The sequence below is a fragment of the Mustela lutreola genome, chromosome 7, assembly GCF_030435805.1.
Source record: "Mustela lutreola isolate mMusLut2 chromosome 7, mMusLut2.pri, whole genome shotgun sequence".
NCBI lineage: Eukaryota > Metazoa > Chordata > Mammalia > Carnivora > Mustelidae > Mustela > Mustela lutreola.
In genome coordinates, this window is record NC_081296.1 from 117773104 (window position 1) to 117788217 (window position 15114).

Below are 15114 nucleotides of genomic sequence, written 5' to 3' on the forward strand. Positions count from 1 at the left end.
TGAGACCAGGGTGAGATCAGGGTGTAAGATGGGATAGAAAGAGAGAGACTAAAGGCCAATTATTCAAACATGTGACTGAAAATTGAAAGAAAGAAACTAGTTTGAAATTTTTGGAGGAAAAATGAACACACAGCCAACCAGATGCGGAAGTGTGAAAAGAAGAAAACACAAAAAAGTTCCTGGGGTTTGTACCTGGGATGACGGCAACAAAAGGAACCCAGCTACGAAAACAGGCAGAAGAGCAGGTTTGAGGGTGAAGGAGAGAGCGGAGAAGTCCTATTGCTACATAAGAAGTTTGAAACATCTTGTTACAACCAAATGAAGACAGCTAGCCAAATGCTACAAAGTAGATCTGGAGCTGAAGCGGGAGACTGGGGCTAGAGATGAGGATTCAGTCTCACTGGCAACCCCAACAATGTAAAGCTGGTAGAGAAGAAGGAACCAAAAAGAAAGAAAAGAAAAGGCAGGAAAGAAAGAGAAGGCAAGCCAGCCTGAAGTTGTATGCAAGCTGGGAGGAGAAAAAGGAGAGCCTTAATCCCAGGAGCCAAGGGAGGGCTTACTTTCTAAGCAAGAGGGGTTAACAAAGTCAAATATTGCAGAGAACTTGGGACCTGGATCTGGAAGGAGGCTACCTCATTTGACAATATCAGACCTCTTTAGAGCAATTTTAGCACAGCTATGGAGAGCTGCTTTATGACAGTCGGTACATTGTACAGTACTAATTAGCATCTTCATCCTCAGATGTCAAAGAACTATGTCTGAAATAGGATTCAGATATTAATTATTTATTAAAAGCTAATAAGGGAATTCAGCCTATTAGGTTAAATCATTGCAAATATAAAGCAACATATAGAGGTAAACAACTAATCACCTCTTTAACTTTAGACCATTAAAGATACAAGATAAAAGGAAAAAAAAAAAGAAACTCCTGGAATTAAGACCCATGGAATATTGACCTCCTCCCAAGTATGGTGGATACAGTGATTCGAAGCAAGCACTCTAGAATAAATACATCAGGATTCAAGTCCAGTTTTGATCTTCTCAGTGTATAAGTCTGGGTAAATAAACTTCTTTAAGCCTGATATATTTCATCTGTTAAATTAGGATAACAACAGGGGCACCTGGGTGTCTCAGTGGGTTAAGGCTCTGCTTTCAGCTCAGGTCATGATCCCAGGGTCCTAGGATCAAGGCCGGGTCGGGCTCCTTGCTCAGTGGGAAAACTGCTTCTCCCTCTCCCATTCTCCCTGCTTGTACTCCCTCCCTCACTGTCCCTCTCTCTCTCTCAAATAAATAAATAAAGCTTTTAATCAAAAAAATTAGGTAACAACAGAAATGACAAATATATATAAAAGCTCTCAGCATATCTCTCTATTAGAGACTTATAAATGTTGACTTATTATCATCTCATTATAATATTTATTTCCATGATATATCCCAATTATATATAATTTCAAACATTATATAATTTTTTAATCAATAGGTTTAATTTTTTAAATCATTAGCTATTTTTGAGCTGCTCCCCTCTGTGTACCAAGCATGATTCTAGGTGCTGGGAATTAAAAAAAAAAAAAAAAAAAAGAACCTAGCTCTCCATCACAAGAAGCATAGTCTAGTGATGTAGAAGGCAAGATGACAATTGCAAAACAAGGTCATCCATCCTATAAGAAAGGAACAAGAAAGGTGCTGCAAAAACCATGCAGGAGGAAGCCCCTTGTCTTACTCCAGGACCTGGGGAGAGGAGCTGTCAGGCAAGGATATGAAGAGGAGACAACACTTAGGCATTACAAGGAACTCTGCAAATAGTTCTATCTATTATTAAGGATAATAATAAATATTAAGGTGCCATCACACACACACAAAGATCCCTGAAATAAAATGTTAGAGAAAGAGGAAGCTCTTTGCCCAAGGGCAAACAGCAAGAGAAAAGGAGCTGGAAGCAACCCAGACCCTTGTCATCCAGCTCAAGGAGATACTTTGGTTGAAATACATCATCTCATAATATTTACAGCCCTCCCCACCTGAGTTTGGGTTACACATTTTACAAAGCGAATTAAATGTCTCCTGCCTGTCCTCTAAAAGTCTACAGTTTTAAAACAGGCGAAGTAACATACGGATAAATGTGAGAACTTTGATGACAAACTATCCCCCAAAAACAGTGTTCTCGAATAAACAATTCTCAAGTTCAGTTTGGTTCCAAAGGTGAGGATGCTAATAAATGTTGTCCTTCCCTTTGGGGACCAGGGAGAGATATTAAAATGGTGTGGTTTGGTTCCTCAAAAAATTTAAAAATAGAATTACCATATGAGCCAGCAATAAACTGGAGTCTACAGTCCTGAGTATACACCCAGAAAAACTGAAAGCAGGGTATCAAAGAGATAGGTGTATATCCATGTTCATAGCACCATTATTCATAATAGCTAAGGGACGAAGTGACTGAGTGTCTATAGGTGGATGAATGGATGAACCAAATGCAAACGATACATACAATGGAATATTATTCAGCCTTAAAGAGGAAATTCTGATGCATCCTGCAACATGGATGAATCCTGAAAACATTATGCTGGCTGAAGTAAGCCAGACACAAAAAGACAAATACTGTACGAGTCCATTTATATGAGATACCTAGAGTAGTCAAATTCACAGAGGAAGAAAGTGACATGGGGGTCACCAGGTGCCAGGGCAGCGAGGGGAGTTAGTGTTCAATGGGGACAGAGTTTGAGTTTTAGAAGATGACAAAAGTTCTACAGACGGATGGTGATGGTAGCTACACAGCACTGTACATGTACTTGGCCCACTGAACTGAATACTTACAGATAGTTAAAGGGGTAAATTTCATTACATATTTTTTAAAAAAACACACGGTTGCCAAGTCCATTAAATAACTATACTTTGTCATTTAGAAGCAAATGAAAACACCTTGTTTCTGACATTGAGATGCAATGCCATCTGAAGAGGGGACGAGAGTATGAGACCAGGCCCCTTAGAAAGTCCTGCATCCAAAGGAGCAGAATCCATTTACCATTCCTTGGGAATGGACACCTATGTAACCCGCTAAGAAGGTAACTTTGTTGGCAGCCATCATCTGAGAATTTTTAATTAATATAATCCCTGTGTACCAGCACCACCCTGTTAGGGTACGATTGTCAAAGCACACATAATATTAAGTGAAGTCTATGATTATGTAACTGGTCCTTTCACAAATCTGTAGAAAGGAGAGATCACTAGGGGCTGGAATGTTCCAGGAAGACTGATAGAAACCTCTCCAAATCTGGGAGAAATGTTCAGGACTGAACGAGTAGAGGTAGACAAACCTGGCTCAAAAAAAGGTTTGTGATGGGAATTGGTAAGAGATAAAGATAGAAAAAGAGATTGGAGTTATATTACAATGGCTATTAAAAGTCAACTTTGTAAGTTTGGATTTCTACCTCTATCCAGAGGGGAACCACTGGAGCTTTTTGAGAAGGAGTATTATAGGACAAACACGGAGTATAGGGTGGCTTGGAAGAGGGAGACCCCTAATTGTAGAAAGCTGGACTCCAGGCCTGAGGGTTACTAAGTCACGAAAAGTGAAACCAAATACCTGCTTTTATTTTTTATTATTTTTTAAAAGATTTTAATCTATTTATTTTATAGACAGAGAGAGATCACAAGTAGGCAGAAGGCAGGCAGAGAGAGAGGGGGAAGCAGGCTCCCCGCTGAGCAGAGAGCCCGATGTGGGGCTCGATCCCAGGACCCTGAGATCATGACCCAAGCTGAAGGCAGAGGCTTAAACCACTGAGCCACCCAGGTGCCCCCCAAACACCTGCTTTTAGTAGGTTAAAGCTAGGACTTTAAAATATGGCCATATCCTAATATATGAAATGAATTTTTCTTGAAGGATATAAAGGAAACTATTGACATTGGTAACGTCCTAGGAGTAGAACTGGAGGTAGGGGAAGGAGGAATCTTACTTTTCATCATATACCCTTGTATGATGTGGATACACTTCTTAATCATGTGCATGAATTCATTTTATAATTAAAGAAATTAAAAAAATATATATGGCAACCAGGGGCGCCTGGGTGGCTCAGTGGGTTAAGCCTTTGCTTTGGGCTCAGGTCATGGTCTCAGGGTCATGGGATCAAGCCCCGCATTGGGCTCTCTGCTCAGCAGGGAGCCTGTTTCCCCCCTCTCTCTCTGTCTGCCTCTCTGCCTACCTATGATCTCTCTCTGTCAAATAAATAAATAAAATCTTAAAGAAATATATATATATATATATAAATTTTTTAAAATATGGCAACCAGAAAGGGTTAAAAGATGTTTAGACTGTAAAGAACACATTCAAAACATTTCTATTTATAAAGTAAAATATATTTCAATCCTGTTTGTATTATGTCTTGATCTCTATCATATAGTAGAGATGTTGTGAGAATACCCTGAAAGTAACAGAATGCCCTAAAAGTACTCAGAACTAACTGCACATCTAAGGCTCTACTTCAAAACAAACAGATGTCCTGAGTCACCCACCATAAAACAGCCTCTTTCAGGTGTACTTCAATGAAAAGTCTGCCTGAATCTATTCCAAATCAACTTCTTGGTAACAACAAAAATTTAAAAAAGAATAGCCCACAGTACGTCTGACAAGATATATCCTGTCTCAGTAAATGGCTTTTTCATTCTTAAAGTTGCTCAGGCCAAAACCAACTGAGTCATCCTCAACTTAATTCCTTTTCTCTCATCCTCTATCCCCAAATCCCATGAGCTCTATGTTCAACTCTATCCAGACGCCTGCTGCATTTCCCACGCCACCACCATCATATGGGTCCATCATCTCTAACCTGGACCGCTGCAGCAGCTTTCATTCTACTTCGTTTTCCTACGCTTTTCATTCTTGTTCCTTACAGTTGGTCTTCCACAGGACAGCTGGAAAGATCTTCCTAATACACAAATCTGAACAAATCACTCCTCTGACCACAGCTTCTGGTGGCTTCCTATTGCATGACTAAAACCCAAAGACTTGCATGGCTGCAAAGCCTGCATGATCCAGACCCCATTTCCTCTCCAGGGTCACGTCCTGCACTCATCCCTTGTCCCTCCTCTCTAGTCAGGCTGGCTTCCTGCCCTCTCCTTGGACATAGCAGTGACCCCACATCAGGGGCCTCACCCTCCGTCTGAATCTCTTCTCCCAAATACACCCATTCCCCTCCCTCACTTGGTTTGGCTCTCTGCTCAACTAAAACCTCATCAGAGAGGCTTTTCCCCACCATGCTACCTCAAATAGTAGAATCGCCTCTTTGTCTCTTCACACTGCTTTTTCTTTACAGCAAATCATAACATATAGTCTTCTGTTGTTGTTGTTATTTATTCCTGTCTCACTCAAGTAGTATGCATGCTTCATGACATCAAAGTTTTTGTCTTTGTTTGTTTTTGGTTTTTGCCATTTTCACTCCTCTAGTCCCTGGACCTAGGGACATCTGATAAATAAATGAAAGCTCAATAAATATTTGTTGAAGATTGAAGTACAAATCAAAACACCTAAGTACTGGACAAAAAGAGGTTTTCAAAGTCCAAAATGAGGCATAAGCATAATAATGCCCAGTAAATTTGGGGTAAAGGAGTGAAAAAGCCAACACATCAGTCAGCAGGTATGTAAACCTATCCTTTACCTACAGCATGCTGGGAATCCAATGCACACTTGACATTAATTCCTACTTTGGGACATCATCTCTGTACATGCTGGGAGGCTACTCTTGAGATTTTAAATAGTAAATACCGTAACAAGTTTCCTCCTCCCTCTTGCCAACGAACTGAGACTGAAAGTTCTGAAGAAAGAAAGAAATCACTGTCTCAACCAGAAGGCCCAGAAGATTCAATTACTCCATTGAGGAGAAGATCTGGACAACGCCCCAGGCCTGGAACTAGGAAATTGGGTTAAAGTCAGGTTCTGCCATAAACTACGAGAGGGAGCTTTGGGCAAAGCACTCTTTGTTTCTAATCCCATTTTCTCTATTGCAGAGCTTCTTCACGTGGTCCCTGTAAAAGACGACAATGCATACACTCAGGCATCCTGAAGGCTGAGTGGTCAATCCATCATCTGTGTGGTCCTTGTCCTGTGCTAGCTAATCTCTAGTTCACCTTCCCTTGCCTGCCACTGGTGAGCTTTGTCTGAACAATGATCTGATCTAGTCCCTCGCCGGCTCAAAAACCTTTTCAGACTTTCAACTTGAACCTCCAATGGTTCAAGCTTCTTCACAAACTGAACCCAAACCACCTTTCCAGTCGTATTTTGGCACATTCCTGGAACTTGCCCTGCACAGAACTGCTCCGCCATTCCCCAATTCCACCACCCTTTATTGCACATGTGTGGGAGATGTGCCTCAGCCCCCGCCCCCACCCATCCTCCCTTCTTCTGTTAGAGAAACCCTAGGCACTCCCCAACCTCCTCTTGGTGTTCTCTCAGGCACAATGTTGAATAACTGATTATTTGCAAGAATCTTTCCCCACCAGACCAGGATGTCTCCATCTGATCCCTTTTCATGTCCTTAGCATAGAATGGTGTAATGCACACAGTAGGTGTCCAATGCTTGCTCTCTCTCAATATTTCTCAAATGGCTCTCTCAGGCCTTTCCAGCCCCTTCTCTGACTTATGGCTTGGAGGCAATATTACGAAGGGGTTTCTTTAACTTTTCTACTGCTGAGGAAATACATTAGGAGATGCCACTGATGGACCACTCCTAGGGGCTTCCAGATACAGGCAGGAACTAAGTAGAGGGACAGAATGAAGCTAGGGACCTTTCTCCAGGCTTCATAAGTTATACCTTTAAAGTGTGCTTCGTTTTACTGGAAGTGCTATGAATTCTCAAATGAGGCACACCCTAATACAAATGGAAATGATTTTCAACTTGTTCATTTTCAGGATTATTCACGATTCTGTTCCTCTTCATGACGGTAGAAACTCCTGAATTGACTATAATTCAAAGCAATTATTGTTCTTTAGCTGCCAAGGTGCCCTGTTATTCTTTTCTTAACTATCCTGGATGATCTGAGCCCAGTTCAATGAAAAGCCTATTTTTTCCTAGCTCTGTACCTTTTCATTTGCTAAATTTACAGCATTCACATGAAAGGAAGAAAGGAAGCCCCACTTTTGCCCCCATTGGGAACATGATATATGGGTTTTAATTGCCCTTGTAATTATACCCTTGTCCAGCTCTGCGCAGGTATGGTGTAGAAATTAAACATTATAGTAAAGCCTGAGAAGGCCTCATTGAGGTAGGAAGACGACAGCTTTGCAAGATTTCCTGTCACCAGGAGAAGGAAAGAGAAAAATGAAAGGTGGTCTGGGAATGTTATAAGCTAGCCAGCAATCTCCACTGAGGAAGCATTTTCTGTCTATGACCGCCTCTAAAACTGTGCGAGCTGTAAAGCTGGGGATCCCCTGGTGGTTTGATATTCAGCTAAGGCTGGCTGAAAATGGCAGAACTTGGATTGCTTGGCTCTGAATTAGGAAATAAGCACAGCAACAAAGGGAAACATGCTATGACATTTTCTAAATACTTACTAAGGGGAGTTGACAATTCAGTGTCTGGAGCCAGATCTGGCAGTGAATTCTGACTGCCTCCTACACCTTCCCTCGATCGCCATCTCTATCTCCAAAACCAGGTGACCTTCACCTCTTGGGGTTGGCAGAAAAAAGCAGCAACCTTGTGAAAACCCAGCAAATGCTACATGGTGATTCGGGCTCACAGACCACTGCATTTATTCCTCATCCCCAGATTTTTTATATGAAGTACAGTAAGGAAAGACCTGATTATAAAAACAACTGGGTCAATACAAACTACTTTTAAGATAAAATACTTCTTTGCCCAGCAATTTCTGACTAGTAATATCCATACAGTTTCAGAACCCAGTATCTATGAACAGTCCCTGCCAGTCCTCATCATAAAATCAAATGTCTCATCTGCCCACATGACAGTTATTTTCATTCCTGATCCTCCCAGGTCAATTGATAAACGTCAATCAGCAAGTCTGAGGCTTTGAAAAAACATTATGGATAATGAAGAAATGTACTTTATGTCACTTTATGACCACCTCTTGCTGGTCATGTTTCCTATACTTTCAAGTCTTATACAAAGAGTATAATTTTGCATTTGCTCTTAAAGTCTGAAATAACACACTTCAAGAGCAATTTGGTGATTGGGTTTAGATTAAAACAGGTATCTGACAGTCCCAATAATTCCCCAGAGTCCTTTCTTTCCCCACAGCCCCAGAAATGCTACATAATTATTTTAAGTCAAGATAGTAATACACAGGGGCACCTGGGTGGCTCAGTGGGTTAAAGCCTCTGCCTTCGGCTCAGGTCATGATCCTCCGGTCCTGGGATTGAGCCCCGCATCCGACTCTCTGCTCAGCAGGGAGCCTGCTTCCCTTCCTCTCCCCCTGCCTGCCTCTCTGCCTGCCTCTCTGCCTAATTGTGATTTCTGTCAAATAAATAAATAAAATCTTTAAAAAAAAAAAAAAGATAGTAATACACATACCTATTGGATAAAAATGTATACATCTGTATGCCTAACAAGCAATGGGAAAGTTATGGAGCAGTTTATAGTTTAATGCTCACTGATGTCTTCTCACCTGCCTGTCTCCAAAACCTGTTTTTTTGTTTTAAGATTGTACTAAGATTAAAATACATCCTCTTGCAAATCTCCCTCAAAGGAAAGAAAACTTCACTGGTTTGGTTAGGCACGACTTCAGGAAATAAACCCAATATTGGTCTTGAGAGAAAGACAGGCATGACATGGGCAAGAATGATAAGAAACATGGAAGGCAGGTGCCATGTCTGTACAGAGATGACCAGGTAAACTACAATTAGGTCTCCCCTTTAGGTAAGCAGCCCCACAAACAGAGGCTGGACTCTGTGACCTCCAAGGTCCCTTCCCACTCCAATAGCATTTGCCTTGTGAATTTTTTATAGTCATCCTCTGTCCTATCACACTGTCCCCATGCATCATCAAACCCTCCTGGCCACTTCCACGACTGAAAGGAAAATCTGTTTAAAAAAAAAAAAAATCCATGCTTTGACTACTGCCAAAATTACAGTTCTGTCCTTGAAACAATGACCTGAACGTAATGGGCCAGGCTAAACACCTCTGAGCAAAGAAGTGGTCAATACCATCTTCAGGCAATATTTTTTAAAGCTTCTCTGATGCAGAATTATAACCCAAGGTCTTGGGAGGGAAAGACTGTGAAGCTAACAGACCATCCTAGAACTAAACCTCTCGAACTGCACACTTCTATTCCCTGCCCCATGACTAACCTTAAAAAGAGGGTAGGAACTTAATGGCTGAGTTTGAATCCAGGCCCCACCTCTCATTAGCTGTATGATGTGAGGCAAATTTAATTTCCTTGAGCCTGTTTCCGGACTTGTAAAATGCTGGTTATATGAACTACCTTGCAGGGTTACTGTGACAATAGGATTAAGAAAAGCCTCCGAAATAAAAAAGCGCCCCTGAGCATTCATTTGTTCATTCTCCCATTCATTCATCAAAGATTAACTGAGCGTCCACAACCAGCCAGGCACCAGTACATTGAAGATGGGGGGGAAATGAAAGCTATTCTTACTTTTATTTACCCAAACAGCCTGTTTCCAGAACTGTGGCAGAACTGTCAGATTTTGACTTCAGCTCAAAACTTTCATGACTAAAATAGTCATTTGTAGTTTGTCAGATATGATCCCACAAGGGAGCACACCTACTGCCTTACCTTTACACACCCCAAAGGTAATCACCTAGTAGATGTTTGGCCAGAGGGCACCTTCAGAACACTTCGAAGAAGCAACAACCAGAGGAAAAAGTGGTATCCCAGCTCTCAGCTGGACAAGCCACTCAGGAAAACTCGATATGTCTGTACTACAAGACATGTCCTGGATGCCTGGGAGTTTTTGGGCGCTTTCAATTCCACGAGTGGACTCTGAGTCTTCCGAGAATTTAGGATTAACAGCTCTGGCTCATCCCCAATCTTTGTGACTGGGCCACTAATGAAGCTAAGAGCAACAGCTAAAGGGTCTAAAAGCCATGTTTTTGTAATGTATGGCTTATGGTTTTCAGCTGTGTTTTACTCTACAGTTTGATAAAGGTCAGTATAAATGATCCCCCTATGAGGAGTCAGTTGGTTTCAAGGCTGTAGGCTCTTCTTCAATGGGAGCCCAGCATTCCTTTTCTTAACCAGCCCAAAGCCTCCATGCAAGTACAAACCTAGCTGTATTGGGTGCTGGGCACTGTGTACACTTAAACATTTTGCACTTACAATTTAAAAAAAAAAAAGAACAAAAAGCTTTCAAAGACTTTTTGGAACCCAAGGCTCCTAGCAGAAGAGTAAAAGTCTGACCCTGGCATAAGAAATAACCTGCCCTGGATCATAGGGTGGTCAAAGAGGGAATTCTAGAATAAAATTCAGAGCCATCTGTGAAGCTAAGGATAAGTTAGTGGACAGCAGAGATGCCTAAAAATTTTGATATGAAGACTCCTCTCATTCAGGAGCCACCTGAGTCATTTTCCCTAGAAACTGAAGGATAGAACAGGACTACCTGAAGGCTGTGAATTTTGCATTGTTACCTCCTACATGGAGGTGACAGCCTAGGCTCTTCACAGGAGTCATGGGTACAAAACTACTGTCACTATCTTGCCCCCCCCCCCCATGCATCTAAAATTTTTTTTCTAAAAAGTGGATATTCATTACCCTTCAGCCAGTTTAGCGCATTATTATCAACTTCTGGCCCCTCTAATTGCTCACTGAAAACAGTGGTTTGGATATTAATAGGCTATAAATCAAGGCCCCACCTAGGGCTCGTTGTCACGGAAACAGTACTGAAGCCCACAGCGGCTTCCCCACCCTGGGGAAGTCTGGGCGACTTGGTGGGAGTTGGGGATGCTTTTAAAGCTCCTGTTGTTTCTTCCACTTTCTGCTATTTCTCAAGGCCAAGTTGTTGGAGAAAGAGGAACTGGTGAGGCAGGTGAGAGTAAAATGGACCGTAGCAGCTTGGAGAACTCTTTGGAAGAGGAGGGCAAGAGGTCCTTGGAGTATGCCTCGGGCATTCTGTTCTTTCCTCCTTGGGTCTGCACCTAGCCACACTCTCCGCGTCGTTCCCAGCGTCCGGGGATCAGGCCCCTTCGCTGACCTGTCCTGTCCTCCCTGCCTGGGCGCTAGGCTGCCGGGGGAGCGCGCGGACAAGTTCCCCAGAAGAAAATTTGAGCGGCCCCGGGGTGAGAAGCCCGGCGGCCGGAGGCAGAGAGGGCAGCGCGACGCTCCGACACGCTGGAAACAGAATTCCCTTTGCCCCACGCCGGGGTCTCGGAGTAGGTGGCCCGGGACTTGAACGCTCACCGCCCTCCCACCCCCGCCCTCCCAGAGCCCCGGGGCTACGCTCCAGGATCCGGCTCTCCAAAGCAAAGCGCCCGACTCCCCAAGTGCCTCCGAAGCCCACGCGGATTCCCGCGCCCCAGGGTGTTCGCTGCCGCAGCCGCCAGGGCCTCCCGGGCCCCACGCCCCGCACCCAGGGCTGAGCCCCCACCCGGCCCCCTGGGCCACCCACGTCACGCGCCCCCTGGGCCCAGCGCCTCTTCCGCGCTGGCGCTGCGCGCCCCAGCCTCGCGCCTACGCATCTGCACCCAGCCCCCGCCGGCCGATAGGCCCTCCGGGACTCACCTGCGCTGGGGCTGTAGCGGCCGCCACCCCGAGCCCGGGGGCGGCGGCGGCGCAGGGGGAAGAGGGCAGCACGGGGCTCCTAGCACAGCAGCCGCCGGGCGCCTGGTGCTGCCGAGCCGCGGACCCGCCCAGAGATATAAATAACATTATCTGAGGAGGGACATTCCTGCCGGGGGACATCGCTGCTGCCGGGACCAGATAGTCCCGCGGCGGGGGCGGGGAGGCGGGGCCGCAGCCTCCCGCAGCGCCAGGCCCAGCCCCCGCCTTCCCCACCCACTCCCGCACCTGCCAATCAGCCTCCGCGCCGGGGGGCACCTGCCAGGCCTCCGCCCGGGCTCCGGCGGCCGGCCTCCGCCTCCTGGCTGGCCGCCTGGGCCCGGGACGCCAGAAGCTCCAGCCTCCCGCAGCGCCCCCATCATCGTTCACCTCCCCTAACCGCGCGCTGCCGCGAGCTCCCTGCGGCGGGAAAAGGGTTTCACTCCGCAGCCCGGGCCTAATTCGTGCGCCCTGAGCAGCGAGCCTGGACACGAAAACGAGCCTTCTCCACCAGCCTTTCCCGCCCCGCGTCCCCACTGTGTACTCTCTGGTTTTTAAGATTTATTAAAACACACGCTTAGACCGTAGGGTGGGCGAGGCAGACGCCGGGGCCGTGCGCCCCAGCTGCGGCGGGTTTCAGATGGCGAGATTGTTCCCAGGGACTGGCGTGTTAGAAAGCACGCTCCGGGGCGGACTTCACTTGGCAGGCGGTGTGAACAGACGCTGGGAGGCTCCCCGCCCCCAGCCCACAGCCTCAGTGTCTCTTTTTCTGTCTGCAAACCTGGTGCGGTAGGGGCAGACCCAGCACTGCTGACCGGGCGCAGCCCACAGTCCCACAGCGCTAGCATATTGCAAGGACTGTAATCAACAGGCAAACTGCCACACCAGCCCACTGGCACCTCCTGTCCTGTCCCGCTTTTCAGGAGAGCAGGGGCTTCCTCTCTGCAAAATTGGATGGGGTGGAATGCAGTAGGCCAGAGAAAACACTAGAACCAACGGTGCCAAAGACGAAAAGACACGGCATCTCCGAGTCGCCCGAGAGAGATTCACAGAAGAAAATGGGCAGTTTGCATTTTCTTGACTTTCTTAAGATACAAGGTTATTGTTCAGTAACACTTAGTGGTACGTACGCTTCACGGTAGCTTTCATTTCCTTTCTCCATCGGTTGTTCCTGGGACGGTGTCTCATCCAGGTACCAGCCCAGGCTTTCTCAGGTATTAATGCATGGCAGTGGAGATTAAAAGCTCAAAGAGATAGAAAAGAGTTGCAACTTTGACTAATATTGCCTGGTATTCTTAACAACGGAACAGTCTTAGCCCTGAGTTATTTGCTTCGGAGTATAATTATGCTGTTTTCCAGGATTTACTAGGAAAAGGGTGTTTAATTGCCGGATGTGCATGCTTCGTTTATATATTGAACAGATGCAAAGATATTTCACTTCCTGCTGCAGCCACACTTCTGGAGAGTAGGCATTTAGACACTGATATGTGCTAAGTGGGGCAAACTCCACAGATATGACAAAGTCACAGAACTCTCCACCCTAGGCCCCTGATGTCTGGACCCTTATTAACCTCAATTTCTCAAGAGACACTAGTAATATAGGAAAGATGATAGCAGAATATTCGCGATCAGCAATTATGTCCCCCCCCATCTGATAACATTTAAGGATCTATTTGTTTATTACTGAGTTAGAAACAGAAAGATCTCTTTCATTTAAAAAAATTATTTAAGAATCAAATTCTGGCAAGAGAAACTCAAGAAAAACAGGCCAGCTTCAAAAGCTGAGAGTATGATAGATCTCAAGTAGAAATCCTTGATCTGTTTTTGAAAGGAAAAAGTGGTGAGAAATTATGCTTTTAAAAAGCCTTGTGTGAATAAACTTACTAAATAAATTCATGATTCCTGAGGATTGCAGCTCTGCAGCTACATAATTGTATACTACATAAAACAAATAATTCCTTAGCTATAAGTCTGTGGCACTGAACTGAAAAGTTGGAGACATATTTTTTAAAATTTTATTTTTTATTTGATAGAGATCACAAGTAGGCAGAGAAGCAGGCATGGTGGGGGGGGCGGTGGGGAAGCGGGCTCCCCACTGAGCAGAGAGCCCAATGTGGGGCTCCACCCCGGAACCCCGAGATCATGACCCGAGCTGAAGGCAGAGGCTTAACTCACTGAGCCACTCAGGTGCCCCACATATTTTTTGGTAGCCTTGGGATTTATAATTTTCAACAAGAAAAATTAATATGATAAAAGTACCAAATCAGTGGGCAGATTACCCTAGGATTTTACAAACCAGCTCAGCTGCTTTAGTTATCTCCACTTTAGCTGAAAGCTAAATAATTCAATACAACCTCATTTGCTACAGAGCCTGTTATCCTGACAGCATCCTCAAATGCTTTACAGCTAATAGAGTTACAGTGAAATGATAAATCAGAACTGAGGGAGACAGGAAATTTCAAAGTACAGAGGGAAAGGGCATTGTTAAAGAAGGAGGAGGAAAAAATAGAAAACTCCAGGAAGTGGGAATGAGAAATTGGGGAGAGATAAGAAGGAAAAGCTGAATATATGGGTTCATAATCAAGGTCATTGTTGGGCAATGGAGACAACAGGGATTTTTCTGAGGATAGTATGTAATGCCTCCTGAATTGTCTGAAGTGTGGGAAATTGGCTTTCATTCTCTTTGGTCCAGGGGCTGCACCTCCTTTACCCCATCCATGTTGACGCTTCACACTTCAAGCTACCCAGCAGGCTCCCAATAGGTAATCAGCAGTGCTGGGGCCAGAAGGGAAGGTGTGCGTTTGAGACTAGACCTTGTCAGCCAGTAAACCAGAAAGTGAGAGGAAGCACTCACAAGAATGGCCTACCCAGCTCCAGCTAGTATCAATAGATGAGGCCAAGAGGATATAAATTAGGACAATGGAGGAATCTGACACAAAGGGAATTTTCACTTTCTATCTCTATATTCTCTGAATTTTTCACATTGAGCCTGTATTATTTGATAATCAGTAGAAATCATAGAGACAATAATAGGTAGAGATTAGATCCAAATGAGTCCAGCACATGCATTTAACTTTTCTTCCATTCCAAATCTCATAAAAGGATTTAGAATAAGAATTTAACAGCACAGGGAAACAAAACAAAGGCTGATCAACTCCCCAAGCATTTTTAGGAAATCCCGAAATATAGAAAAGAGACAGGATCTGATCTAGAGAGAAATAAAATGAGAGAAAGTCAAAACAGGTTCAGGAGATGGAATTGCTTAGGGAAGTTCCAAGCATGAGTCAAAGGATATAAGAGAAGGAGGGGGCCCTAGGACAGAATAATACATCGAGGATTATTCCCTCCCTGCTGGCTTTAAGTATCAGATGTTTGCCTGTGGGATAAAGAAGTGAGGAGAGA

General features: G+C 44.6%; 1 protein-coding gene across 2 annotated transcripts in view; it reads right to left on the reverse strand.

The window, feature by feature from the left end:
• The window catches only part of SPTB (spectrin beta, erythrocytic), a 128282-nt gene extending 116284 nt beyond the window's left edge, over positions 1-11998 (reverse strand). Inside the window, exon 1 of one of the 2 annotated variants that reach the window (XM_059182339.1) lies at positions 11677-11998. The gene's annotated coding sequence lies outside the window, so the exon portion shown is untranslated. The remainder of the gene's footprint in view (positions 1-11676) is intronic. The other variant, XM_059182340.1, reaches the window with a different exon arrangement.
• Positions 11999-15114: the final 3116 nt, after the last annotated feature.